Source organism: Chanodichthys erythropterus, chromosome 23 (genome assembly GCF_024489055.1).
Source record: "Chanodichthys erythropterus isolate Z2021 chromosome 23, ASM2448905v1, whole genome shotgun sequence".
In the NCBI taxonomy this organism is placed as follows: Eukaryota; Metazoa; Chordata; class Actinopteri; order Cypriniformes; family Xenocyprididae; genus Chanodichthys; species Chanodichthys erythropterus.
Genome location: NC_090243.1, coordinates 33,508,160 through 33,536,087, shown reverse-complemented (window position 1 = coordinate 33,536,087; position 27,928 = coordinate 33,508,160). Strand labels below are relative to the sequence as shown.

General features: G+C 40.8%; 1 long non-coding RNA gene across 5 annotated transcripts; it reads left to right on the top strand.

Moving 5' to 3' along the window:
• Nucleotides 1-545: 545 nt before the first annotated feature.
• Nucleotides 546-5,927, top strand: LOC137014081 (uncharacterized). 5 transcript variants are annotated; one of them, XR_010893796.1, is made up of 5 exons: nucleotides 546-858; nucleotides 1,243-1,315; nucleotides 1,450-1,601; nucleotides 5,443-5,751; nucleotides 5,880-5,927. It is a non-coding gene; the product is annotated as an uncharacterized lncRNA (long non-coding RNA). The 5 variants fall into 5 exon arrangements; XR_010893798.1 differs by having other exon boundaries at nucleotides 5,443-5,496; nucleotides 5,587-5,881; XR_010893794.1 differs by having other exon boundaries at nucleotides 5,443-5,881.
• Nucleotides 5,928-27,928: the final 22,001 nt, after the last annotated feature.

The following is a 27,928-nucleotide window of genomic DNA, read 5'->3' as shown; positions in this document are numbered from 1 at the left end:
GGAGTGTACAGTCGATACAGTGTTTCATCTGTACCCCGGACCTCCCCGCACATTTCTATAAATTGCATCATAACATTGAAAGACACCATGTTTTTTGTCCATTTTTAAAGCATAAACTAAGAAGACCAAGAATAAAAATTCAGTTTTACATTCATAAATGGACAAGAAGCTGTTCAATGTTAAATGGAGAGGTGACGTGAAATTCTTAGCCCTAAAAATAGACTGTGTTCAATATCTTCCGCTTAGACAACCGTATAAATATTCCCCAATTGAAAAGGACACTATGCAGTTTTAGAGCAAAAATCATGAGTAAAGTGTGATGCACAGGCAATTTATTTTATGTTTCATCTCTCCTTCTGTTCCAACTTTATCTACTTTGTTATTAGCTCATGTTTTAGAAAACATTTCATAATTGTATTGTGTAAGGTTTCATCAGGAAGATTATTTTTTTCTTTATTTAGTTTATTATTATTATCATCATTACTACTACTACTACTACTACTATTGCTTTTACTACAACTGTTGTTAATCATTTATGTGCTGAGATTGCTTGTGCCTAAATGTTTTTACAAAATAAGAATACTGACAAATAACTAGCAATTCAAAAGTACATTATTTTCACTCAAAGTAAACGAGATTATTAATATTGTTTCGTTTTTAAGCATGAATAAGCAAATCCTTGAAAATGCTTTAAATGTTTTCTGTATCTGGGCTTTGGTACGCAACGCAATGCACTGAATCTCCACAAGTCTCTCTCGCGCAATGATGTCAGTGGTCACGTGGAAAAAACCGTTACAAATTTTGAAGCGGCAGCAGCGGGACCGAGTGGGACTGAGCGGAACGACACAAAAATCTGAGGTAAGACAACATAACGTCTCAAATAAACTATTAACTTTTTGAAAAGCTATGAAACACCTATTTAATGTCATAATAACTTTAAGGTGTGTGATAATGAATAAATGACGACGGGCCTAAGCAGACACGTCGTGTTAATGCGGCCACAATATTGTCAATTTAACGGCCTGGAGAAATAATTCCGGGTGTACCACTTACTACACCTTTTCCACATGTACTATTTCAAGATATTTTGCCGTTTTTTATCCTTACTGTGTGTGCGCGTGTGTTTGCGCACACACACAGAGAGAGAGAGAGAGAGAGAATTTAGTAAAAAATGAAAAGTTTATTTTTATTCATATTTTATAACGCATTGTTTTCTAAATTGCAATATTTCTCTGCATATAGAGGCAAGAATGAGCTCAGAGCTGATTCACTGGAAAATCCATGTGGCTGACTGGTTGATGGCAACAGTTTCCAGGTGATCATCCCTACATTTCAAGGTTTATCTCACAAAAATGCACACTCTGTTTAACTTCCCTATTGCAGCAAAACAGACATTTTCACAGTTAAGCAGATATGACATTCTACTATTGAATCCTGTTGTTTTAACAGACAATGGAATTGATGCAGACACTTGAATGAACCTAACTGAAAACTATGATACCTAAAATATTCCCTAAATTGAAGGATCAAGTTAAATTCATAAGATTAGAAGAAAACCTAAAGACTGAGATGCCTACCAAGACCACAAACACCATTCATGTGTAAGTTTATTACATCTACTCTTAAAGTTTTAAAAAGTATGTGGACACCTCTATTAATTATTATTAACATTTTTTAATTACTTAATAGGTTGTACTGAAGAATTCAGTGACTAGCATTTTCTCACATGTATGTATTTAGTTGACACTGTTATCCAAAACAACTTACATTGCTTTAAACTTATATTGCATTCCCGTTTTGGAATGGGATGCCCATCAACTTGTATAGGTGTGATGGTTAGGTTTCCACATACTTTTAGCTAAACTATATTGCTATCATTACAAATTACTGAGCTGTTAGTAGTACCATTATAACATGCACCTCTCTGCAGTTTTTTGTTTCTGTAGGACTTGATTTGGTATTTCACATGGATCAATCTCAACACAACGTATTGCTCAAACAGGGTGACCAGAAATTTATCAGCTACCCCACTAGCAATACAAAAAAACTTGAGGAGAGTGGAGATTTTTTTTTTCTTTATAAAATTTATTTATTACTTTTTTGGAGTTAAAAAATAATCTGTTTGATCAGATGTGCACATATATATCTTAATTCCCACAGTGAAGTACAGGTAAGTGCATAATTTTAAAGAAAGATGGAGGGTAAAATTGCCTCTCTTTAATTTCAGGTAAAGCAAGCAAACAATACAACAAGGTTAGTTTAGCCCTGGTTACCAAAAACCAGTCTTAAGTGACAAGACTGGAAGAGTGTATTTAAGAACGTGTCAAAGAGCCCTGCATTATAACATAGCCCAGCCTTTTATAGTATTTTAAATAATATTATTTTTAAAGGAGTCATGGTGTCACGGACAGAAGGAGACAACGTAATACAGTTCACAAAGGTTTATTATTGCAGGTGGCAGAGATGGGGAGAATAAACAGGTTAGTAGATTGAATGATGACAGGTTGAATGAAATCAGCTGGATGATAACAGTCTCTTTGTATTTGTAGATGATGGTGAGCGGATTGGTCTGGACTGAAGACAAAGGATGATGAAGGTGAGGGATCTCAATTATGAGACGAACAGGTAAGGAACCAGGTAAGTGACACATGGCATGAGATGCTTAAAAACTAATTCAAGAAAGATCACATTTGGCTGGTATTGAAAGACTAAATTAAATTCGTAGCAGGTTTAGCAAAGTAAGGAAATGGGTTATTTTACCAAGGGTCCAAGGACTTGTGACACTAAAAATATGGCAAGTATTGTAGATGTAAGTATGCCAAATGAAATAACACCTTTTCACTTACATAGCTAATATATATAAACTGAAGGGCTCTTTGACATGTTCTTACATACACTCTTCCAGTCTTGTCTCTTAAGAACTGTGCCCGGTTGCATAAAGCACCTTAAAGGGTTAGTTCATTTATTACTGACCCTCATGCCGTTCTACACCTGTAACACCTTCATTAATCTTCGAAATGCAAATTAAGATATTTTAGTTGAAATCCGATGGCTTCATAGCCAGCAATGACATTTCCTCTCTCAAGATCCATTAATGTACTAAAAACACATTTAAATCAGTTCATGTGAGTACAGTGGTTCAATATTAATATTATAAAGTGACGAGAATATTTTTGGTGTGCCAAAAAAAACTAAATAACAACTTATTTAGTGATGGCCAAATTCAAAACACTGCTGCAGGAAGCTGGTGTAGTATTTTTGGCACAGAAATACAGTACTCCGTCATTCGTCCAACTCGTGTTTTGAAACTTTGGCCATGTTTAGCATGAGAATCCAACCCTTTAACAGTGTAAATAAGTCAGAATATAGCATTATACCCCCCTTTAAGCTTCAGAGCGTTATGAATCAGCGTGTCGAATCATGATTCGGATTGCGCGTCAAACCACCAAACTGCTGAAATCATGTGACTTTGGCGCTCCGAACTGCTGATTCGACACACTCATCATCACTATTTAAGTCCTTATTTTGTTTTTCTGGCACACCAAAAATATTCTCGTGGCTTTATAATATTAATATTGAACCACTGTACTCACATGAACTGATTTAAATATGTTTTTAGTACATTAATGGATCTTGAGAGAGGAAGTGTCATTGCTGGCTATGCAGGCCTCACTGAGCCATCGGATTTCAACAAAATATCTTAAATTAGTCCACTTTCAAATAAAATTTTCCTGATAATTTACTCACCCCCATGTCATCCAAGATGTTCATGTCTTTCTTTCAGTCGAAAAGAAATTAAGGTTTTTGATGAAAACATTCCAGGATTTTTCTCCTTATAGTGGACTTAGGTGGACCCCAAACGGTGTGTGGGTCAAAATTAATTAGTTTCAGTGCAGCTTCAAAGAGCTTTAAATGATACCAGATGAGGAATAAGGGTCTTATCTAGCAAAAAGATTGGTCATTTTCTAAAAAAATCAAATGTATATGCTTTTTATAAACAAATGATCTCCTTCAAGTGGTTCCGCAAAACCGCACTTCCGTATTCTTCAAAAAAGCTTATGCTGTATGTCCTACGCCTTCCCTATTCTACTTACGGAAAAAACGGAACTGGTGCTGCATTCGTTCCATAAGTTGAATAGGGAAGGCGAAGGACGTATAGGGTATGCTGTTTGAAGAATACGGAAGTGGCAGAACCACTTGAAGGAGATCATTTGTTTATATAAAAGCATATACATTTTAAAAACAAATTAGAAAATGACCGATCGTTTCGCTAGATAAGACCCTTATTCCTCATCTGGTATCATTTAAAGCTCTTTGAAGCTGCACTGAAACTGTAATTTTGACCTTCAACCATTTGGGGTCCAGTGAAGTCCACTATAAGGAGAATAATCCTGGAATGTTTTCATCAAAAACCTTCATGTCTTTTCAACTGAAGAAAGAAATACATGAACATCTTGGATGACATGGAGGAGAGTAAATTATCAGGAAAATTTAAATGGAAAGTGAACTAATACTGTAAGGTGTGATTTCTCCTTAACTAAGGGAATGACTTAAGGGTGTTGTATAATACCTGTTTTCTTAGGTAAAAGAAACCGTTAAGTGTTTCACGACAGCAATCCAGGTTTTGCCATTATAAAATTCTGCTGTTGCCATGGACACGTTATTTGTTAATACTAAAATTGGGATTTCTGCCGTCATTCACTCACACTCATGTCATTGCAAACCCATAAGACATTCATTCATCTTTGGATAACAAATAAAGATATTTTTAATATTCTCTCATCATTTATGTCCATTCATTGAAAGACTGAATAAGGCTGTTTTGGAAGCTTGAATGTGCGCGCAAACACAAGAACCAATGAGATTTGTTCTTGCACGTGATGCACACATTTCCGCATCCGTTGACCATAAGAGATATAAATACGTATGTAATTCCATCAATGTTTATGTGAATAAACACCTAAATTACAATTTGTTCATCATATAAAGCAGTCGATCGTGTCTTGTTAGAATACTTGGATTGAACCTGCTCACTCCTTGTAACACTTGGGGAAAAAGGTGAAGTTTTCCAAACCTTATGTTATACTTAGGGAAATGACAGTTAAGGGGCTTTATGCAACACATCGTTTTTAAAAGGATTACTTAAGGGATATTCTTAGGGTTTATGATGTTTCGCTTTCTAAAGAAACCCTTAAGTAACACTTAAGGGTGTTGCAGAAAATAACCGTTAAGTTTAAGGGAAACATAAGGGCGATCTTATGGGAAAATTACACTTAAGGTGCTTTATGCAACCGGGCACTGGTATTTTGTAACAATGGCTGAGCACACCTTGTTGAATTGTTCGCTTGTTGGAGACCTGGAAATATAGAGAACTGTTTTTACTCTCCACCATTCTCTAAAATTACACACTTGCTTAATAATATATTTCTTTTGTTTTTTTAGATGGACAATCTGTCTGACCAAGATGTGTATCAAAAGAGGTCAAGGGCAGTTGGGGTAAGTGTCCCAGACAGAATCAACTTAAGTTTTTTAAGAATAGCAGACATATTTTTGTGGGTAGATTTATTCAGGAGAAGATGATTACAGCATTGGGATCCACTTGGATAAAATGAAAACCAAATGCTTGGAGATCACCAAATCCTTTTAGAGGACTAAATGACACGGACAAAGAGTGAGAGGACAGACTATATGAAACATCACTCCACAAAGGAAATATTATCATTATATCCAGCCCTTAATGTCCCCTCAGTTGTGAGTAAAATTGTGTTTCAAATTGTGACTTAAAAGCAAATAATAATGGAAATTATGTATCATTTAATACGTTTATATTGAATACATACATGTTATACTGAATATAACATTATTCTCTTCTTGTTTAGGAACCACATACACCTAACCCTGTGCTGTATATACTGTAAATGGATGTGCCTTGTGTAACAGGTATACAAAGTATACTAGTAAATATTGTTATAATTCACACAAAATTGTTCATATACGTTTTATGATACCTGATCTAAAGGTGCGCTTCTCCTTTAAGTGATGCGAGGTCACAGTATGACCTAATTTCCTGTCCTGTCTCCTCCTCTTCCCTTTTGAAATGTGATTCGATGGAAGAGGTAGGTTACTTTTGTCATCCTGTTAATTTTATTTAATCCTAATGTTAATTATATCTTTTATATCTTTATTTCAACCCAATATGTATATGTAAAGTACTGTTTTATCTATCATTGGGATTATTTTTGATATTTTACATTCTTTGAGATATATTTCTGTCTTTATGTGAGACCAGCACATGGTAATGGAGGCGCACCATATTTGTTTTATAGAGTGTTATAAGGGCCACTCGATCTGAGGCTGCTTATTTGTCTCTGTTAAACAGGTATGTTTTCTATATTATTTTCCTTATGTTCATGTTTTCTTCCGCCCTTTTGAAATGTGATTCGATGGAAGAGAGTGTTATAAGGGCCACTCAGTCTGAGGCTGCTTATTTTTCTCTTTTACTCAGTAAAAAGATCCAGTGAATCGACTGCTTGCTGTCCCGTGTCTGTTTCTGCATCCACACAACGTAACAACGCAGACCAAGTTTTAATACCCGGTGTCGCTGGCCGCACATCACGCTGGGCATAAGCGAGCCGCACGGGTTACACTTGGATGCAGTCTGTTTTAGAAATAATGATGCAAGGGGAGAAGGTCTGTGAAGTAGACGATATGACCAGGTCATATGACCATGTTATTCTAATGACAATGTACTTCATCTTCAACCTTGAATATGCTTCAAAGCCGAGAAACACTCTAACATTATTTGAAAAATAAAAATGTCCTGTTTAATGTCCTGTTTAAACATTATCTTAAAAATTATATATAAATGAAAAATTTAATAATATAAAAATGATAGATATTCAGCTACATTCTGTTAAAAGTTGATGGAAATGTATAGATTAATGAATGAATTAATTTATTTATTTATTTGATTGTTTATTTATTTATTTATTTGAATTATAAAAAACAATATTCCTTTTTTCTCTGTCCATTGGTGCCTGTGCTCACATTTTATATTTATGTATTAAACATTTTATAGACAATCATTGTGTTCTGTATTCAGTGTTTTGAAATGGGATTAAGATATAGTTATACAAGTTATATATAAGACATATAGTTAATGTATAATTTATATTATATTTTAATAATTATTATTAATATATGTTATTGCTATCTAAAAGGAAAAGGTTCAAAATGGAACCTTAATGGGGCTTTAATGCACCTTTAAGTGAAGGTTCCAATTAGAACCTTTTTAAAAAGGTTCAAAAATGAACCTTTAAGGTTCCCCCACAGTTGCAATCGCCAGGAACCTCAAAAGGTTCATTTTTGAACCTTTTCTTCTTAGAGTGTACTTAGGTCACTTTTGCAAAACTCTTCACACAGTGAGCACAACAGAAGTCTATGTGGGCTAAACTGAGGATCAGTTATCATTGCTTTGGCACAAAATGCATTCAATGACTACATCTCTCAAATTTCATGAATTCTTTTCTCACTCAGACACAACAACTGCCAAAACTCTTTGTATGTACAGACCGATTTGCACATGCTTACATACTGTTTTCAAAACTGTTAAACTTGTGTTCAAAACAATAACATAATACAAAACTCAATAAGACAGCAATTTGCTACATTCCTACAGTAATATTTTACAGTTTTTTACAGACGCTAGGACACATTTCTCAATACTTAGGTCACTTTTGCAAAACTCTTCACACAGTGAGCACAACAGAAGTCTATGTGGGCTAAACTGAGGATCAGTTATCATTGCTTTGGCACAAAATGCATTCAATGACTACATCTCTCAAATTTCATGAATTCTTTTCTCACTCAGACACAACAACTGCCAAAACTCTTTGTATGTACAGACCGATTTGCACATGCTTACATACTGTTTTCAAAACTGTTAAACTTGTGTTCAAAACAATAACATAATACAAAACTCAATAAGACAGCAATTTGCTACATTCCTACAGTAATATTTTACAGTTTTTTACAGACGCTAGGACACGTTTCTCAATACTTAGGTCACTTTTGCAAAACTCTTCACACAGTGAGCACAACAGAAGTCTATGTGTGCTAAACTGAGGATCAATTATCATTGCTTTGGCACAAAATGCATTCAATGACTATATCTCTCAAATGTCATGAATTATTTTCTCACTCAGACACAACAACTGCCAAAACTCTTTGTACATACAGGCCAATTTGCACATGCTTACATACTGTTTTCAAAACTGTTAAACTTATGTTCAAAACAATAACATCATACAAAACTGAATAAGGCAGAAATATGCTGCATTTCTATAGTAATATTGTAATGAAATATATTCTGAATATAAAAAATCAAATACTATCAGAGGAATTAGATGAAACTGAACACCTACACAAGCATTTGTTTTTCAGTTTCATTACCATCCATTCAAAAGGGGAAACTTAGGAATAATTTTGTTCTGTAATGTAAACATGGACCATGTAACATGTACTGCGGTGAATTATAAGCAGTAGAGAGTGTCATTCTTGTTTTATAAAGAAATTTAAAAAAAGAAAACATTGTATAATGCTAACTGATGTTACAGTTTTTTCCAATTGCTAACACACTAAAATGACATGCACAGCACAATTATTTAAACTGACACACAGAGAGCAAAACTTCTTCTCAAGTCTCCAAAAGTCTAAACACCTTTTCTGTTTTACACACATTTTGCATTTCAAAATAGCACTTTTTAAATTCACTAAATACAGTTCTCTGCATAAGACACAACAATCTGACATAAAGTCACATGTTTGCCATTTCAAAACACTGCCATTCAAAATGACACTACATGAGCTAATTGGCCAATTACATGTGCCACCTGGCCAAACACCTCAGTGGTTAATTGTTAACACTTCAATCAGGATGTAAGCACTATGAAAAGACCACAGGTGAGAACCTTTTTTTTTTACAACAACAATGGAAGACATTGCAGAGAGAGGAAGAGGAAGAGGAAGAGGGAGGTTGAGAATAAGAGGGGGAGGAAGAGTGAGAGGTAGGGGTAGAGCAGGTAGAGGAGTTCATGGCCAAAGAAGACAAACACTTTCAAATGAAATCAGAGCAACCTTAGTAGATCATGTCATCAACCATGGGTTGACAATGCGTGAGGCTGGACAGAGAGTGCAGCCAAACTTGAGCCGTTTTACTGTCGCCTCTGTCATCCGGAACTTTAGACTGGAGAACAGGTATGTAACCAAAATTTCATGTAGTACACATGTAGTATACCCCATGTCATAGTGTATCAGTTGGGTGACACCTGTTTACTTAGTGTATGACATCAGCCATTCATGAACTGTACAAGTTTCCTGTACAATGTACTCTACTGTGGGGGAAAATATTTAGGCTGCATTGTCCAAGCCCTATATATATATTTTTATTTTATTTTTTCTAAAGGACTGAGAGACGACACCATGGTGGAGGAAGGGGCCAAATGTTCACCGGGGTACAGGAAGCTGCCATTGTAAACTTGGTTTTGGAAAATAATGAAATCAGATTATGAGAAATTCAAAGCCACATCATCCAAGACAACACCTTATTCAACAACATTCAACGAGTTAGTCTGTCCACATTGGCTCGCATTCTCAAGCGAAACCAAATCAGAATGAAACAACTTTATAAGGTGCCGTTTGAGAGAAACTCTCAAAGAAACAAAGAGTTCAGACGAGCATATGTGGATGTAAGTACTATATTGACTGCAGTACACTACACACAACATTGTTTCCCAGTGTACTGGATAACACCATATTGAGTGATTTTTGTTCTTTGTTTTCAGGGAGTACTGGAAATGGATGCTCATGCAATCCCACATGAGTTCATCTTTATAGATGAGGCTGGGTTCAACCTAGCAAAGACCAGAAGAAGAGGGAGAAACCTCATTGGCCACAGAGCCATTATAGATGTTCCTGGCCAACGTGGTGGGAACATCACAATGTGCGCTGCCATCTCCAATATGCATGGTGTCCTCCACCGTCATGCCAAACTTGGACCATACAACACAGCCCATATTCTCACATTTCTGGACAGACTTCACAACATTCTCATACCACCAGAGCATATGAATGATGCAGACCATCAAAGAAACCGGTACGTTGTAGTATGGGACAACGTGAGCTTTCATCGTGCAGCCCCAGTCCAAAACTGGTTTGCTGACCACCCAACATTTCTCGTGCAATACCTCCCACCATACTCACCATTTCTGAACCCCATAGAAAAATTCTTTTCGGCATGGCGGTGGAAGGTATACGACCGGCAGCCCTTTGTGCGCATGCCTCTTGTGCAGGCCATGGAAGAGGCATGTGATGAGATTGATGTGGGTGCAATTCAGGGATGGATAAGGCACTCAAGGCGCTTCTTCCCTCGATGTCTGGCAAGGGAAGATATTGCCTGTGATGTTGACGAGGCGTTGTGGCCAGACCCGGCTGTGCGGCAAGATGCTGCCTAATTATTTTTCTTTTTTTTTTTTTTTTTTTACTGTAATATATTTTTTTTTCAGAAATTTTCTTTTTCAGTTTACTTTTTTTGTAAGAATATTTTTGTTCAGTCCCATGTAAATATATCTGCTGTGCTTATGTTGTACTGACTTGTTTACTGTAGTGAAGGAAAAAAAATAAAAATGTTGCAACAGCATGTGTGTGTATCTGCAAATATTTCTGTGCATGTGAACAATCTGATACATATTTTAGTATTATGGCAAAGCATACTAAAGATGGGGGTGCTTTTCATTATGCCCAACAGTGTGTAGGTGGTTAGGCAAAAATCTGGTAATATGAATGAAGTGTGTGCCATTTCATGCAAAAGTTTGATTTTGATAATGCTCTGTGTAGTTTTGGTTGCAGTGCTTCATTTTGCAGGATATATGAGGTTTCCCTTTCGATACTTCACTCGTACTGCGTATGGGGAAAGGTCTCCCTTTTTCCCCGCTGCTGAAGCCTTTTTCAATAACGCAGTGTAACTGCACCGTCATTGGTTCACTCATAGACAAGTTGTTGAACCAATGACGGCGCGGCATAGCTGCGCGGCCTATGGCGACAAAGCGCGCGAATATTCCCGCCGAAATGGGCGGGGTTAAGGGCTATATAAGCAGGCGTTTCGCCATAGGATTTCAGTGTTTTCTCCTTCAGCGACGACCTCATCATCTCCTCGCTGATCTCCGCCTGAAGCCGAGAAGCTCGCCGCCTTCCTGACTGCTCTCGCCGCCGTCTGAAGAGGCTCCCGCAGCGGACTCGCCTGGACTCGCCGGACTGAGGACAGCGCCGGCGCCCTCTCCGACTGCAGCGTCAGCGCCGTCGCCGAGTCGCCGCCTCCCGCTTCCCGCTCCCGGTCGCTTCCTGTGTGTCCCCTGCCGCCATCCGGCGCGCCGTCTTGAGAGCTTCACCGCGGCTTAACGCCGCTCTAAAAGAGCGTATTTCAGCGGTTTTCACCGCTTCTAGAGCTTCCGCGGCCCTCGCCGCTCTAAAAGAGCCACCCAAGTGCCGTTTTCACGGCAACGGCGTCTTCTCAGATGCCCCGCCACTCGTGTGGCACGTGCCGGGCCCCCAGCACGACGGTGATGGTCACAGCGAGTGCGTCGCTTGCCTGGGCAAGCCCCATGCGGACGGCGCGCTCGCTGGGGACTCATGCCCGCACTGCGAGTGCATGAGTCTCAGTTCCCTGCGCTCGCGGGTCGCCTTCTTCACAGAGGGTGATCTCGCCGCTCGCGCCCTCCCGTCTCCTTCCTACCGCGAGCCGGCTAGGAAGAGACAGCGGGGCAGAGCGACCCAGCGCCAGGAGATAGGCGAGCTCACGCCGGCCCAGTTCCCGCGTGCCTCGCCCTCTCCCCCGAGGGAACCCTCTCCCGTCCTGTTCTCTCGGCCTGAGCAGCGTCCCTCTGCGGAAGCGAGTGACCTTGTCTCATTCGGTGGAACAGACGACGAGCAAGACGACTCCATGTCTCTTGCGGCTTCCGAAGCAGAAGTGTGGGCTGGCGAATCGGACGATCCCGCCCCCCCGCCTCCCTTGGAGCCCATTGAACATGGCCAGGGCATGGATGCCGAGCTCCTCCGCATCCTATCCAGAGCCGTAGAAGAGCTGGACCTCGACTGGGCCCCACCTGAGGAGCCGTCGCGCAGTCGCCTTGACGAGTGGTTCCTGCCTGGCCGCCGCCAAGCCCCTCGCCAGCGAGCAGCGCCCTTTTTTCCCGAGGTCCACGAGGAGCTGACAAAGTCGTGGCGCGCGCCGTACTCCGCCCCCCTTCATACCACGCACCGCTCCGCCCTCACTGCCGTCGACGGCGCCGAGGAAAAGGGATACGAGCACCTGCCACCCCTTGACGAAGCAGTGGCTGCTCACCTCTGCCCTCCCGCGGCTGTGGGATGGAAAGCTAAGAGGTCACTCCCTTCCAAGCCCTGCCGGACTACTTCCACCTTAGCTGGTCGAGCTTACACTTCGGCAGGACAGGCCGCTTCTGCGCTACACTCCATGGCCATATTCCAAGTCTTCCAGGCCAAACTCCTCCGCTCTCTGGACGAGTCTGGGATTGACGCGCCGGCTTTCAAGGACCTTCGCAGCGCTACTGACCTTGCCCTGCGAGCCACGAAGGCTACGGCTCAGGCCATCGGCCGTTCCATGGCCAGCCTGGTAGTGTTGGAGCGCCACCTGTGGCTTAACTTGACGGAGATCAAGGACAATGACAAGACGGCCTTCTTAGACGCCCCGGTCTCTCCCTCTGGTCTCTTCGGCCCTGCAGTGGATGGCTTCACTGAACGCTTCACAGCGGCACAGAAATCGTCTCAGGCCATGAGACATTTCCTGCCCAAGCGCTCCAGCTCTGCTTCCAGCCGCCCCAGGACTGCGTCGGCTCAGCAGCACAAGCCCGCTCCACCTGCAGCACCGCAGTCAGCGCCACCTAAGGAGCAACGCCAGCGCTCGCGCTCTGCCAAGCGCCATCCCTTCCCGAGACGCCAGGGACCCCGGCCCAAGATTGTGCTGGACCCGGTGCCTCCGAAGTCATCCTGATCTGCCAGGAAGGAAGAGGATGGGGAATCGTCCCGTCACGACTGGACCACCCCAAAAGCTCCCACGAACACTTTCCCCTCCGCCTCGTTTAAATCCGGGCGTGGGAAACATGTTTCAAGTGACAACTGGGCCCACAACTGTTGCGCCCACTCCAAACGCCGTTTTCACGGCGAACAAATTTTTATATCATCTAAAAGAGAGCAAATTTCCTCTTCCGCTACTCTCGGTGTACAACCCCCTCAGCGGCGGTCTGTCACACGATATCATTCAACCCCTTGCCACTCGGGCCGAGGCTTGGCAGGCCATCCCCGATGTGTCAGATTGGGTCATGGGGATCGTAACTCAGGGTTACTCGCTCCAGTTTGCACGCCGGCCCCCTCGCTTCGGCGGGGTGCTTCAAACTTTGGTCAATCCGGACGACGCCCATGTCCTCCGAGCCGAAGTCATGACGTTGCAAAGAAAAGGAGCTGTGGAAATAGTTCCCCCGCGGAAAGCGAGTCAGGCTTCTACAGCCGCTATTTTCTGGTCCCCAAGAAAGATGGTGGTCTCAGACCCATCCTGGATCTCAGACTTTTGAATCATTCCCTCATGAGACGGAAGTTCAAAATGCTGACACTGAAACAGATCCTCGCGCACATCTGCCCCGAGGACTGGTTCTGCTCGCTGGACCTGAAGGATGCGTATTTTCACATCCAGATAGCCCCTCGTCACAGACGATTCTTGAGATTCGCATACGAGGGAGTGACATACCAATATACGGTCCTGCCCTTCGGGCTGTCTCTGGCTCCTCGCACTTTCACCAAGTGCATGGACGCGGCACTTTCCCCTCTCAGACAGGCGGGAATCCGAGTCCTGAATTATCTCGACGACTGGCTCATTCTAGCCCGTTCGCGAGTCGAGCTGGAACACCACAGATCCGTGCTCCTCAGCCATTTACAATGCCTGGGTCTCAGGGTCAACGCAACCAAGAGCTTGCTGTGCCCCACTCAACGAATATCGTTTCTGGGAGCAGTTTTCGACTCAGTCCATATGACGGCAGTAGTCTCGCCAGAGCGCGCTCTGACGATTCAGCAGCTCACAGCCTCAGTCAAGAACAGAGCCTGCCTCCCTCTGAAGTTTTTTCAGAGGCTGCTAGGGCTAATGGCTTCCGCCTCTCCGGTACTACAGCTCAGCCTTCTTCGGATGCGGCCTCTTCAGTACTGGTTGAAGTTCCGGGTTCCTCCCAGCGCTTGGCGGCACGGCCGCCTTCGCCTCAAGGTCAATCAGGCCTGTCTTCTAGCCCTGAAACCTTGGACGAACCCTGTATGGTTCAAGCGCGGAGTGCCCTTACAGGCGGTCTCACGAAGGACGGTGCTAGCAACAGACGCCTCCAACTCGGGTTGGGGCGCTGTGTGCGACGGCAGACCGGCCTTCGGCTCATGGAGCCAAGAGGAAAGCCTTCTGCACATCAACTGTCTAGAGATGCTAGCAGTGATGAAGGCCCTTCAGTTCTTTCAGGCTCATTTGACAAGGCGTCACGTTCTAGTCCAATCGGACAGTATGACAGTGGTGTCATATTTAAACCACCAGGGCGGTCTCTCGTCCAGCCGCTTATGCGCTCTGGCGAAACGTCTACTGGAATGGGCTCAGTGACCTTGTCTCATTCGGTGGAACAGACGACGAGCAAGACGACTCCATGTCTCTTGCGGCTTCCGAAGCAGAAGTGTGGGCTGGCGACTCATGTTCCTGGCAGGAACAATCTGGGTGCAGATATGCTGTCACGGAGCAACGTCCCCTCCGACGAGTGGACGCTCCATCCCCAGGTTGTCCTCAGGATTTGGGAGCTCTTCGGGAAGGCAAAGATAGACCTCTTCGCCTCAGAAGACAACTCTCATTGCCCAACATTTTTCTCGAAGGAGGTCGACGCTCTGGCCCATTCATGGCCCAGCACGCTCCTTTACGCTTTTCCTCCGATCGCCCTGATCCCTCAGGTCATCAGGCGCATCAGAGAAGACCAACACAGAGTCCTTCTAGTGGCCCTGCTCTGGAGGAACCAGATTTGGTCCTCGGAGCTGTTCAAGCTCTCTCTGAGAGCCCCGTGGCCGATCCCCCTGAGACGGGACCTCCTCTCTCAGGCGAACAGGGCAATCTGGCACCCACAGCCGGAGCTCTGGGCTCTGCACCTCTGGTCCCTCGATGGGAGCCTACTAACCTCCCCAGGGACGTCCTAAATACCATTTCTCAGGCTAGAGCGCCGTCCACGAGACGCCATTGTTTTGTGGGTGACAGAGTGTGTTTGTCGGCTGTCAACCTTTGCTAGTGTTCTGAAAGAATGAGTTGATTTGAGACCTGAATGAAGTGTTTTGGTAGTTGTAGTGCATTTTGAATGTGAAATTAACTGCTTTTCCAAGATGAAAGTTGGTTAGGAGAACTGTGTGAAGAGTTTTGCAAAAGTGACCTAAGTATTGAGAAATGTGTCCTAGCGTCTGTAAAAAACTGTAAACCTACTTACATTTTTCCTATCACAAAAGCTCAGGAACTTTCTATACATACTCATTGCCATTGCCTCACTCTGATGGAGGTCTTATCTCTTCAATGCACAACTGAATAAGTTCTACACAATGCGCGCCTGTTATCTATCAATGCACCGTTGAGTTAGCTCGTTCATCCTCTTCAAGGCATAAGGAATAAATTAGTTCTTGTATGCAATACAAGGAAACAGTGAACAACTTACATATGTAAGCACATATGTTATATTAATTTATGCTAAGCACAACGTTATAAGTAAATGAAACAGTCAGTTATTGTATTTAATTCTATGCAACAGCATATATGATTTGTTTTCTCTTCAATGCACAAAGAGTTAGTTTTTGTATGCAATGTAGTGCAACAAGCACCTGGCATGTGTTCTCTTCACTGCAGATCGGGTTCCGTTAGATTGTGTTATTATATTCCGTTAGATGTATTGTGTTATCTCTTACATTCACTGAATTTCGTTGTTCTTTTTCGTTGTAAGTTAATAAGTTCTTGTATGCATTGCAATGCACAACGAAATAAGTTTATTTGAAATCATTTTAGTTCTTGAATGTAATGCTTAGTAATGTAATGCGTTGTGCAATAGCGCCCGTTTAATGTGTAATCTGTCAAAATTGTTCTAATCATTGCACAGCGGAATAAGTTAGTTTGTGTATACAATGCAAGGAAATGGTGCATACTGTTAGGTTTTTATTCATGGCAATGCATGCACGCATGTTATATATTCGATGCACAATGGATCGTTTTTTTCATTCAGTGCATAGGAATGAATTAGATATTTTATACAATGCAAGGAAACAGTGCATATCTTCACATGAACAGCACCTGTGTTATATGTTAACTGCACAAATGCACAACAAAATTAGTTATATAAATAGTAATAGTAATATAGATAGTTATAGTTACTGGCAGGAACAATCTGGGTGCAGATATGCTGTCACGGAGCAACGTCCCCTCCGACGAGTGGACGCTCCATCCCCAGGTTGTCCTCAGGATTTGGGAGCTCTTCGGGAAGGCAAAGATAGACCTCTTCGCCTCAGAAGACAACTCTCATTGCCCAACATTTTTCTCGAAGGAGGTCGACGCTCTGGCCCATTCATGGCCCAGCACGCTCCTTTACGCTTTTCCTCCGATCGCCCTGATCCCTCAGGTCATCAGGCGCATCAGAGAAGACCAACACAGAGTCCTTCTAGTGGCCCTGCTCTGGAGGAACCAGATTTGGTCCTCGGAGCTGTTCAAGCTCTCTCTGAGAGCCCCGTGGCCGATCCCCCTGAGACGGGACCTCCTCTCTCAGGCGAACAGGGCAATCTGGCACCCACAGCCGGAGCTCTGGGCTCTGCACCTCTGGTCCCTCGATGGGAGCCTACTAACCTCCCCAGGGACGTCCTAAATACCATTTCTCAGGCTAGAGCGCCGTCCACGAGACGCCTCTACGACCAGAAATGGTCGGTCTTTGCTGACTGGTGTTCGTCACGCAACATAGACCCAATGGAGAGTGACGTATCTTCTATACTGTCTTTCCTCCAAGAACGCTTGGAAATGGGGCGCACCCCTTCCACGCTCAAGGTTTACGTAGCAGCCATTGCAGCGTTCCATGCTCCTATTGCTGGCCAATCAGTGGGACGAAACGGACTTGTCATCCGTTTCCTGAGGGGCGCTAGGCGATTGAATCCCCCTCGCCCCCTCACCGTTCCCTCCTGGGACCTGTCTTTGGTCCTCAGGGCCTTAAAAGGAGCCCCATTTGAACCAATGGGCTCAGTCGACCTCAGGCCATTGACGCTAAAAACCGCCTTGCTGTTAGCACTGGCCTCGGTTAAGCGTGTTGGCGATTTGCAGGCCCTCTCTGTGAGCCCTGCATGCCTCGAATTCGGGCCTGGAGACTCTAAGGTCGTTCTGAAACCCAGGCATGGCTACGTCCCTAAGGTGCTCTCAACGCCGTTTAGAGCTCAGGTCATCTCGCTCTCTGCTCTGCCCCCTTCGACGGAAGAGCAAGGGCTGGAGTTACTCTGCCCTGTCAGGGCATTGAGGACCTACATAGAGCGATCGCAGTCTTTCAGACAGTCAGATCAGCTCTTTGTCTGTTTTGGAGGCCGCACCAAAGGATCTCCGGTCTCAAAACAGCGCATTTCTCGTTGGATAGTGGACGCTATTACGCTGTGCTACTCCTCACTGGGAGCCAAATGCCCCATAGGAGTCAGAGCCCACTCCACTAGAGGGATGGCCTCCTCATGGGCTTGGTCCAACGGAGTTTCCATCCAAGACATCTGTGTGGCGGCCGGCTGGTCTTCGCCGTCCACCTTTGTCAGGTTTTACCATCTCGATGTCCCGACCTTACAGGCTCGAGTCCTTTCAGTGTGATTAGCGGCCTCAGATGAGCTCCGCCTCACGCTATCATGGAAATAAATTTCCTCTAAGTGTAACGCAAGGGTTCGGTAAGGGCTTGCCCTCTCGCTTGTCTCTTGGGCCCCCTCTCAGGTGTCCAAGCTTCAGGCTATATCGTTCCCAGCCGTGGCACGGCGTGGTTGAATTCGTTCCCCATACGCAGTACGAGTGAAGTATCGAAAGGGAACGTACTCGGTTACTAACGTAACCTCGGTTCCCTGAGATACGGAACGAGTACTGCGATACTTGCCGTGCCACGAGGCTGCGGCTCAGGGTCGTCGCTTCAGTCGAATGACACTGAAATCCTATGGCGAAACGCCTGCTTATATAGCCCTTAACCCCGCCCATTTCGGCGGGAATATTCGCGCGCTTTGTCGCCATAGGCCGCGCAGCTATGCCGCGCCGTCATTGGTTCAACAACTTGTCTATGAGTGAACCAATGACGGTGCAGTTACACTGCGTTATTGAAAAAGGCTTCAGCAGCGGGGAAAAAGGGAGACCTTTCCCCATACGCAGTACTCGTTCCGTATCTCAGGGAACCGAGGTTACGTTAGTAACCGAGTACGATTTTGCAGTTTGGGTGTGTGGTTTTGTGAATTGTGTTAAGTGTTTTGATAAAACCAGACTAGTTTGAAAAATTGTGTGTTAGCAATTGGAAAAAACTGTAATGTTTTTAAGTTCGATGTTTTATGACTGACAAAGTGTGTTTGCTTGGTGAAAACCTTTGCTAGTGTTCTGGAAGAATGAGTTGATTTGAGACATGAATGAAGTGTTTTGGTAGATTTAGTGCATTTTGAATGTGAAATTAACTGCTGTGCCAAGATGAAAGTTGGTTAGGAGAACTGTGTGAAGAGTTTTGAAAAAGTGACCTAAGTATTGAGAAATGTGTCCTAGCGATTGTAAAAAACTGTAATGAAATATATTTTAAATCTTAAAATCAAATGCTATAAAAACAATTGAATTGTATCTGTATCAGTGGATGGTGTGTATACAAATTCTTGTATTTTGAAATTATACAAAAAATATAAAAATAAATAAACGACATAAAATATTGACGAATTCTGCATCATGTCTGATTCATTCCAGTAACATATATTGCAGTGAATTATAAACAGAGATGTGTCCTTGTTTTACACAAGAAAACATTGTATAATGCTACATGTTGTTAGTGTTTTTCAGGTCATTGTTTTGTGGGTGACAGAGTGTGTTTGTCGGCTGTCAACCTTTGCTAGTGTTCTGAAAGAATGAGTTGATTTGAGACCTGAATGAAGTGTTTTGGTAGTTGTAGTGCATTTTGAATGTGAAATTAACTGCTTTTCCAAGATGAAAGTTGGTTAGGAGAACTGTGTGAAGAGTTTTGCAAAAGTGACCTAAGTATTGAGAAATGTGTCCTAGCGTCTGTAAAAAACTGTAAACCTACTTACATTTTTCCTATCACAAAAGCTCAGGAACTTTCTATACATACTCATTGCCATTGCCTCACTCTGATGGAGGTCTTATCTCTTCAATGCACAACTGAATAAGTTCTACACAATGCGCGCCTGTTATCTATCAATGCACCGTTGAGTTAGCTCGTTCATCCTCTTCAAGGCATAAGGAATAAATTAGTTCTTGTATGCAATACAAGGAAACAGTGAACAACTTACATATGTAAGCACATATGTTATATTAATTTATGCTAAGCACAACGTTATAAGTAAATGAAACAGTCAGTTATTGTATTTAATTCTATGCAACAGCATATATGATTTGTTTTCTCTTCAATGCACAAAGAGTTAGTTTTTGTATGCAATGTAGTGCAACAAGCACCTGGCATGTGTTCTCTTCACTGCAGATCGGGTTCCGTTAGATTGTGTTATTATATTCCGTTAGATGTATTGTGTTATCTCTTACATTCACTGAATTTCGTTGTTCTTTTTCGTTGTAAGTTAATAAGTTCTTGTATGCATTGCAATGCACAACGAAATAAGTTTATTTGAAATCATTTTAGTTCTTGAATGTAATGCTTAGTAATGTAATGCGTTGTGCAATAGCGCCCGTTTAATGTGTAATCTGTCAAAATTGTTCTAATCATTGCACAGCGGAATAAGTTAGTTTGTGTATACAATGCAAGGAAATGGTGCATACTGTTAGGTTTTTATTCATGGCAATGCATGCACGCATGTTATATATTCGATGCACAATGGATCGTTTTTTTCATTCAGTGCATAGGAATGAATTAGATATTTTATACAATGCAAGGAAACAGTGCATATCTTCACATGAACAGCACCTGTGTTATATGTTAACTGCACAAATGCACAACAAAATTAGTTATATAAATAGTAATAGTAATATAGATAGTTATAGTTACTGTATATAAGCATAGGCAATAGCCAACATAGGCAATGCATGCACGCATGTTATCTCAGTGCATTCATTGAATTTACAAACAGTGCATAGCTTATATGTATTTGAATGCATTGCAATGCAACGTTATTTTTGTGTTACCTCTTTAATACACTACGTTGTCATTTTGTTTCTTGTATATAATGTAGTGCATCACCCATGTTGTATTATCTGTTCATTGCACAGGGGAATAAGATTTTGTTTACAACATAATGCATACTACCATGTCTTGTATTCATGGCAATGCATCCACGCATGTTATCTCTTCAGTGCACAACGGAAGAGTTAGTTCATTCATTACAACAGATATTGTTATGTGTTATATGCATAAGGAACAAGTTCGTTCTTGTATACAACGCAAGGAAACAGTGCATGACTTGCATGTTAGTTCTTGTATTCATTTCACATATGTTATATTAATCTCTCACAATGTATGTTAATTTTCATTGCAATGCAATTAAACCTTGTATTTATTGTAATGCACCATCACATATGATTCATGTTTTCGATACAGAATGCAGAAAGGAAAAGAGATAGTTCTTGTATGCAATGCAGTGCAGCTGCACCTATATGAACTCCACTGCACAACGGATTAAGTTCGTACTTGGATACAATGCAATGAAACAGCGCATATCTCATATATATTCTTTTTTTGCATTATAATGCTACAAACACATATGTTACATCTTTAATGCACAACGGAATAAGTTAGAGCTATGTTATGCAATAGCACTATGTTATCGCTTCAGTACACAGACGAAATGAGTTTGTTTGTATTTATTTCAATGCAACAGCACGTGGGTTTTGCATTCTCTTCATTGCACAACGGATCTTGTATGCAATGCCATGCAAAAGAACACGTTATGTTTTCTCTTCATGAACATAATGCAGATATACCTCTTTACAGTTTTTTCCAATTGCTAACACACTAAAATGACATGCACAGCACAATTATTTAAACTGACACACAGAGAGCAAAACTTCTTCTCAAGTCTCCAAAAGTCTAAACACCTTTTCTGTTCTACACACATTTTGCATTTCAAAATAGCACTTTTTAAATTCACTAAATACAGTTCTCTGCATAAGACACAACAATCTGACATATAGTCACATGTTTGCCATTTCAAAACACTGCCATTCAAAATGACACTACATGAGCTAATTGGCCAATTACATGTGCCACCTGGCCAAACACCTCAGTGGTTAATTGTTAACACTTCAATCAGGATGTAAGCACTATGAAAAGACCACAGGTGAGAACCTTTTTTTTTTTACAACAACAATGGAAGACATTGCAGAGAGAGGAAGAGGAAGAGGAAGAGGAAGAGGGAGGTTGAGAATAAGAGGGGGAGGAAGAGTGAGAGGTAGGGGTAGAGCAGGTAGAGGAGTTCATGGCCAAAGAAGACAAACACTTTCAAATGAAATCAGAGCAACCTTAGTAGATCATGTCATCAACCATGGGTTGACAATGCGTGAGGCTGGACAGAGAGTGCAGCCAAACTTGAGCCGTTTTACTGTCGCCTCTGTCATCCGGACCTTTAGACTGGAGAACAGGTATGTAACCAAAATTTCATGTAGTACACATGTAGTATACCCCATGTCATAGTGTATCAGTTGGGTGACACCTGTTTACTTAGTGTATGACATCAGCCATTCATGAACTGTACAAGTTTCCTGTACAATGTACTCTACTGTGGGGGAAAATATTTAGGCTGCATTGTCCAAGCCCTATATATATTTTTATTTTATTTTTTCTAAAGGACTGAGAGACGACACCATGGTGGAGGAAGGGGCCAAATGTTCACCGGGGTACAGGAAGCTGCCATTGTAAACTTGGTTTTGGAAAATAATGAAATCAGATTACGAGAAATTCAAAGCCACATCATCCAAGACAACACCTTATTCAACAACATTCAACGAGTTAGTCTGTCCACATTGGCTCGCATTCTCAAGCGAAACCAAATCAGAATGAAACAACTTTATAAGGTGCCGTTTGAGAGAAACTCTCAAAGAAACAAAGAGTTCAGATGAGCATATGTGGATGTAAGTACTATATTGACTGCAGTACACTACACACAACATCGTTTCCCAGTGTACTGGATAACACCATATTGAGTGATTTTTGTTCTTTGTTTTCAGGGAGTACTGGAAATGGATGCTCATGCAATCCCACATGAGTTCATCTTTATAGATGAGGCTGGGTTCAACCTAGCAAAGACCAGAAGAAGAGGGAGAAACCTCATTGGCCACAGAGCCATTATAGATGTTCCTGGCCAACGTGGTGGGAACATCACAATGTGCGCTGCCATCTCCAATATGCATGGTGTCCTCCACCGTCATGCCAAACTTGGACCATACAACACAGCCCATATTCTCACATTTCTGGACAGACTTCACAACATTCTCATACCACCAGAGCGTATGAATGATGCAGACCATCAAAGAAACCGGTACGTTGTAGTATGGGACAACGTGAGCTTTCATCGTGCAGCCCCAGTCCAAAACTGGTTTGCTGACCACCCAACATTTCTCGTGCAAAAACTCCCACCATACTCACCATTTCTGAACCCCATAGAAGAATTCTTTTCGGCATGGCGGTGGAAGGTATACGACCGGCAGCCCTTTGTGCGCATGCCTCTTGTGCAGGCCATGGAAGAGGCATGTGATGAGATTGATGTGGGTGCAATTCAGGGATGGATAAGGCACTCAAGGCGCTTCTTCCCTCGATGTCTGGCAAGGGAAGATATTGCCTGTGATGTTGACGAGGCGTTGTGGCCAGACCCGGCTGTGCGGCAAGATGCTGCCTAATTATTTTTCTTGCCTTTTTTTTTTTTTTTTACTGTAATATATTTTTTTTCAGAAATTTTCTTTTTCAGTTTACTTTTTTTGTAAGAATATTTTTGTTCAGTCCCATGTAAATATATCTGCTGTGCTTATGTTGTACTGACTTGTTTACTGTAGTGAAGGAAAAAAAATAAAAATGTTGCAACAGCATGTGTGTGTATCTGCAAATATTTCTGTGCATGTGAACAATCTGATACATATTTTAGTATTATGGCAAAGCATACTAAAGATGGGGGTGCTTTTCATTATGCCCAACAGTGTGTAGGTGGTTAGGCAAAAATCTGGTAATATGAATGAAGTGTGTGCCATTTCATGCAAAAGTTTGATTTTGATAATGCTCTGTGTAGTTTCGGTTGCAGTGCTTCATTTTGCAGGATATATGAGGTATTTTGCAGTTTGGGTGTGTGGTTTTGTGAATTGTGTTAAGTGTTTTGATAAAACCAGACTAGTTTGAAAAATTGTGTGTTAGCAATTGGAAAAAACTGTAATACACTTACAGAACACATATAATACATATATGTATTTCTGCAAAACAGAAGTACATATTAGACCTACAAATCCTTGATCTTGATCATCAAGACCATATTTGACCCAGGTCCATATTTTTACCCAATGAACACATTTCTGGCACAATATTACTCGACATTGAACTTTCTATACATACATAATGCCTTAATCTAATGTTAATGTCTCAGAAGTATGTTCAGTAGGTCAAATATGGGTATAAGGTATAGAGTGAGGCAATGAGTATGTATAGAAAGTTCATGATCGGGAATTCTTTGGACAAAAAAAATGGACTTCTATATGGCTGATTTGACATTAGAAGGAATCAATGAGTATATATGAAAAGTTCAATATCAAAAACTCTTTGGTAAGAAAGTCTGCCAAATATGGACTACTGTCTGTCTGGAAATCAGAAAGAGTCAATGAGTCATCGGAAAGAGTCAATGAGTCTGTATAGAACTATATAAATTTAGTATAGAAAATTCCACGATCGAGTACTCTTGGACCAGAAATATGTTCATGTCAAATGTCGACTACTGTCTTTCAGTGCAACAAGCACCTGTCATATGTTGTCGCTTCTCTCCACGTCGGGTTAAGTTAGATCATATTATCTCTTACATTCATTGAATTTAGCTGTTCTTTTAGTTGTTCTTTAGTTTGTTCATTGAATTTAATCTGTTCATAGCACAGCGGAATAGGTTAGTTTTTGTATATAGTGCAAAATGATGCATACTGTTAGGTCTTTTATTCATGGCAAATACATGCATTATCTATTCAATGCACAATGGATCAGTTATTTCATTCATTGTAACAGCACAGTATTTATGTATTATCTCTTCAGTGCATAAGGAATTAATTAAATAATGTACAAATTATTTTCTTACATTCATTGCATTGCGTTGTTCTTTTATGCAATACAGGGAAACTGCTTTACGTTGAGCATAGCATACCTGCAATGTATCAGAACATAACTTCTTTAATGCACAACGAAATATGTTATGTTATTTTAGTTCTTGTATGAAATGTTATGTGTTTGTTGTCGCTTCAGTTCACACCGAAATGGTGAATACTGTTAGGTCTTGTATTAATGGCAATGTATGCACGCATGTTATCTTTTCAGTGCACAATCGATGAATTGGTTCATTCATTGCAACATCACATGTGTTTATGTGTTATCGCTTCAATGCATAAGAAATAAGTTAATTATTTTATGCAGTGCAAGGAAACAGTAAATAACATAAGTTAGTTCTTGTATGCATTGCAACAATACATAATATATTAATTTCTTATATACACATCTCTTCACTGCACAACGGATTAAAGTTACTGCAATGTGTTACGTACAAGGACGGATGTGTTTTTTTATTATAATTATTTAGCCTATATAAAATTATGTTTGTGGTGTTCTCTCTTTTGTTTTCTCTTTTTTTGTGTGTGTGTATGCTTTCCTGACAGGTTAAGGGTTACCTACCACCTGTGCTTCAGTGGTCATGTGAACGCTGCCTGCGTACTAATTGGTGCACTTCCTGATCACTATGGCATAAAACTGCAGAGACGGCATTGATGAAGAGAGAGACAACGCGGCGTGTGATCTTTCGCTCTCCAGTCCCAGAGGAGTGTAGCGCGTGTCTCGCTTTTGGTCATTGTGTTGGGTTTTTGAATTATTTGTCATCCTTTAATTTCTTTCTACTTCATACTCCTGATCAATAAATAAAAGACAGACTTGCCACTTAAATTGAAAACCTTACATTTGGTGGTTTTGTGACACTGGGAATGGGGAGCAAAAGCTATTTTAAGTCTCAACCAATTTTTTTTGTTCGTTCGATCACTATTTACCCGGGGTAAAAATGGGAGGACGTAACAAATGCAATATACATATATATTTCCGATACCATCATCATTATTACCACGTGTATAACTTCACTGCACAACAGGTTAAGGTAGATCGTGTAGATAGGTGAGATATCCTTCAGTGAACAAATGATTAATTTCTTACATTTATTGCATGTCGTTGTTCTTTTATACAATAAAAGGAAATATAATTTCTTCTACGGAAAGCGTAATGTTAACTATTGTATGAAATACAATGAAAGTTAGTTCTTTTTTATAACTTATATGTAATACTTCACTGCACGATGACAGATCGTGTATGCAAGTCACATGTTCAGTGCACATTATGTATTGTATTTATTGCAATGTAAGCAGCACCTATGTTGTTTCATCATCTTTCACTGCTGTCTCTTCTGTGCACACCGGAATAATTTAGTTCTTGTATACGTGCATAATTTACATGTTCACTGCACAACTGACACAATTTAGTTCTTGTATACAATGCAAATGCACCATCACCTGTGTATGTTGTGTATCTCTTCACGGCACATCTTTATAATTTCTTAAATTCCATTTCGTTGTTCTTTTATACAAAACAAGTCAACAGTGCATAGCTAACCTGCAATGTGCAGAAAATATGTTTTAAGTGGAATGCAATGCTTAACAAAATATGTTTATGCAATTTTAGTAAATATATGTAATGTAGAGCAACAGCACCCGGTGCTATTATAATAAGTTAGCTTTTATTTTTATTTTTATTTTTATTTTTTGTTAGGTCTTGTCATTGTTGTTAAGTCATTGTTAATGTATAAGAAATAAGTTAGTTCTTGTATGCAATACAAGGAAATTGCATAACTTATATATTAGTAGTATGCATTACATTGTATCTCTTCACTGCACGGATTCAGTTAATGGATTAACGGATTAAGTTAATGCAATACACATATATTATGCGTTATTCATTGCACAACGGATTAAGCAATGCAAAAGCACATATCTCATGTCTTATCTCTTCAATGGCTCACGGTTCAAGTGAGTTCTTGTGTGCATTGCACTGCACAATGGTATGAGTTAGTTCTTGTATACATGACAGCGCATAATAAGTATTCTTTTATGCATTTACAATGCAACAGCAGACGTGTTACACTTTTTATGCACAACAGAATAAGATATGTCAGTTAAGATATTGAATGCATCTTATATTAAGCTCGTCTATGCACAGTGGTATTGAGTTAATTTTCATTGCAATGCAATGAAACTTACTTGTATTTATTGTAATGTAATAGCATATATGATTTATGTTTTCGCATCAATGAAGAATGAAAAAAGAAATAGTTATTGTATGCAATGCAGTGCAACAGAACCTGTGTTATGTATTAACTGTAAAATGCACAAGTGCCTTATATATGTTATTCAACACTGCACAACGGATTAAGTTAGATCGTTTATGAAATGCAATGCACATATGTTATCTCTTCAATGCAGTAACGAAATTATTTATTGTATTTATTGCAATGCAACAGGACCTATATTCCATATTTGTTATCTTTTCTAATCATAACCGGATACGTTAGTTCTTGTATACAATGCAAGAAATCAGTGCATACCATACATGTTAGTTTTTGTATGTAGTTACCTCTTTACGCCATGAAATAATGAATAATTTTTAGGTCATTTTAGTTCTTTTTTGTAATGCAGTGCAAGAGCAATACAACAGGACTAATGTAATGCTTTCACTTTATATTTGACATAATGAACATATGTCAAATACAGACACATTTACTCCTGATATTACATCAGACATACAGTACTCAATATAAAACCTAAGGAACATAATCTGGCAAATTACTACAGATCATTAACTTTCAATACAGACTAATTGAATCCATCTGATGTTACAGCAGAGAGCGTGTATTCCATATTTGTCATGAACATATTTTTGGCCCAAGACTTTCCATAGAGACCGACTGACTCAATTTTAGGCTACTTCACCCATACTACACTACATACATACATACACTACACTACATTAGACCTACTGAACATTCCAGGCAAATTTGTCCACGATAATAAACTTTTATACACAGTCATTGACTCTATAAGATTTTACATCAGCCTGACGATAGCCCATATTTGACTTACTGAACATATTTCAGGCCATAGAGTATTCGATATTGAACTTTTTATAAATACTCTTTGATGCCTTCTGATCTCACATGAGCCATACAGCAGGCCGTATTTGACCTAATGATCTTGGTCTTGTATTGCATGCACGCGTTGTTATCTCTTCAATGTATAAGTAATAAGTTAGTTCTTGTATGCAATACAAGGAAACAGTGCATAAAATACATGTTAGTTGTATGCATTGCATTGTATCTCTTCACTGCACAACGGATTAAGTTT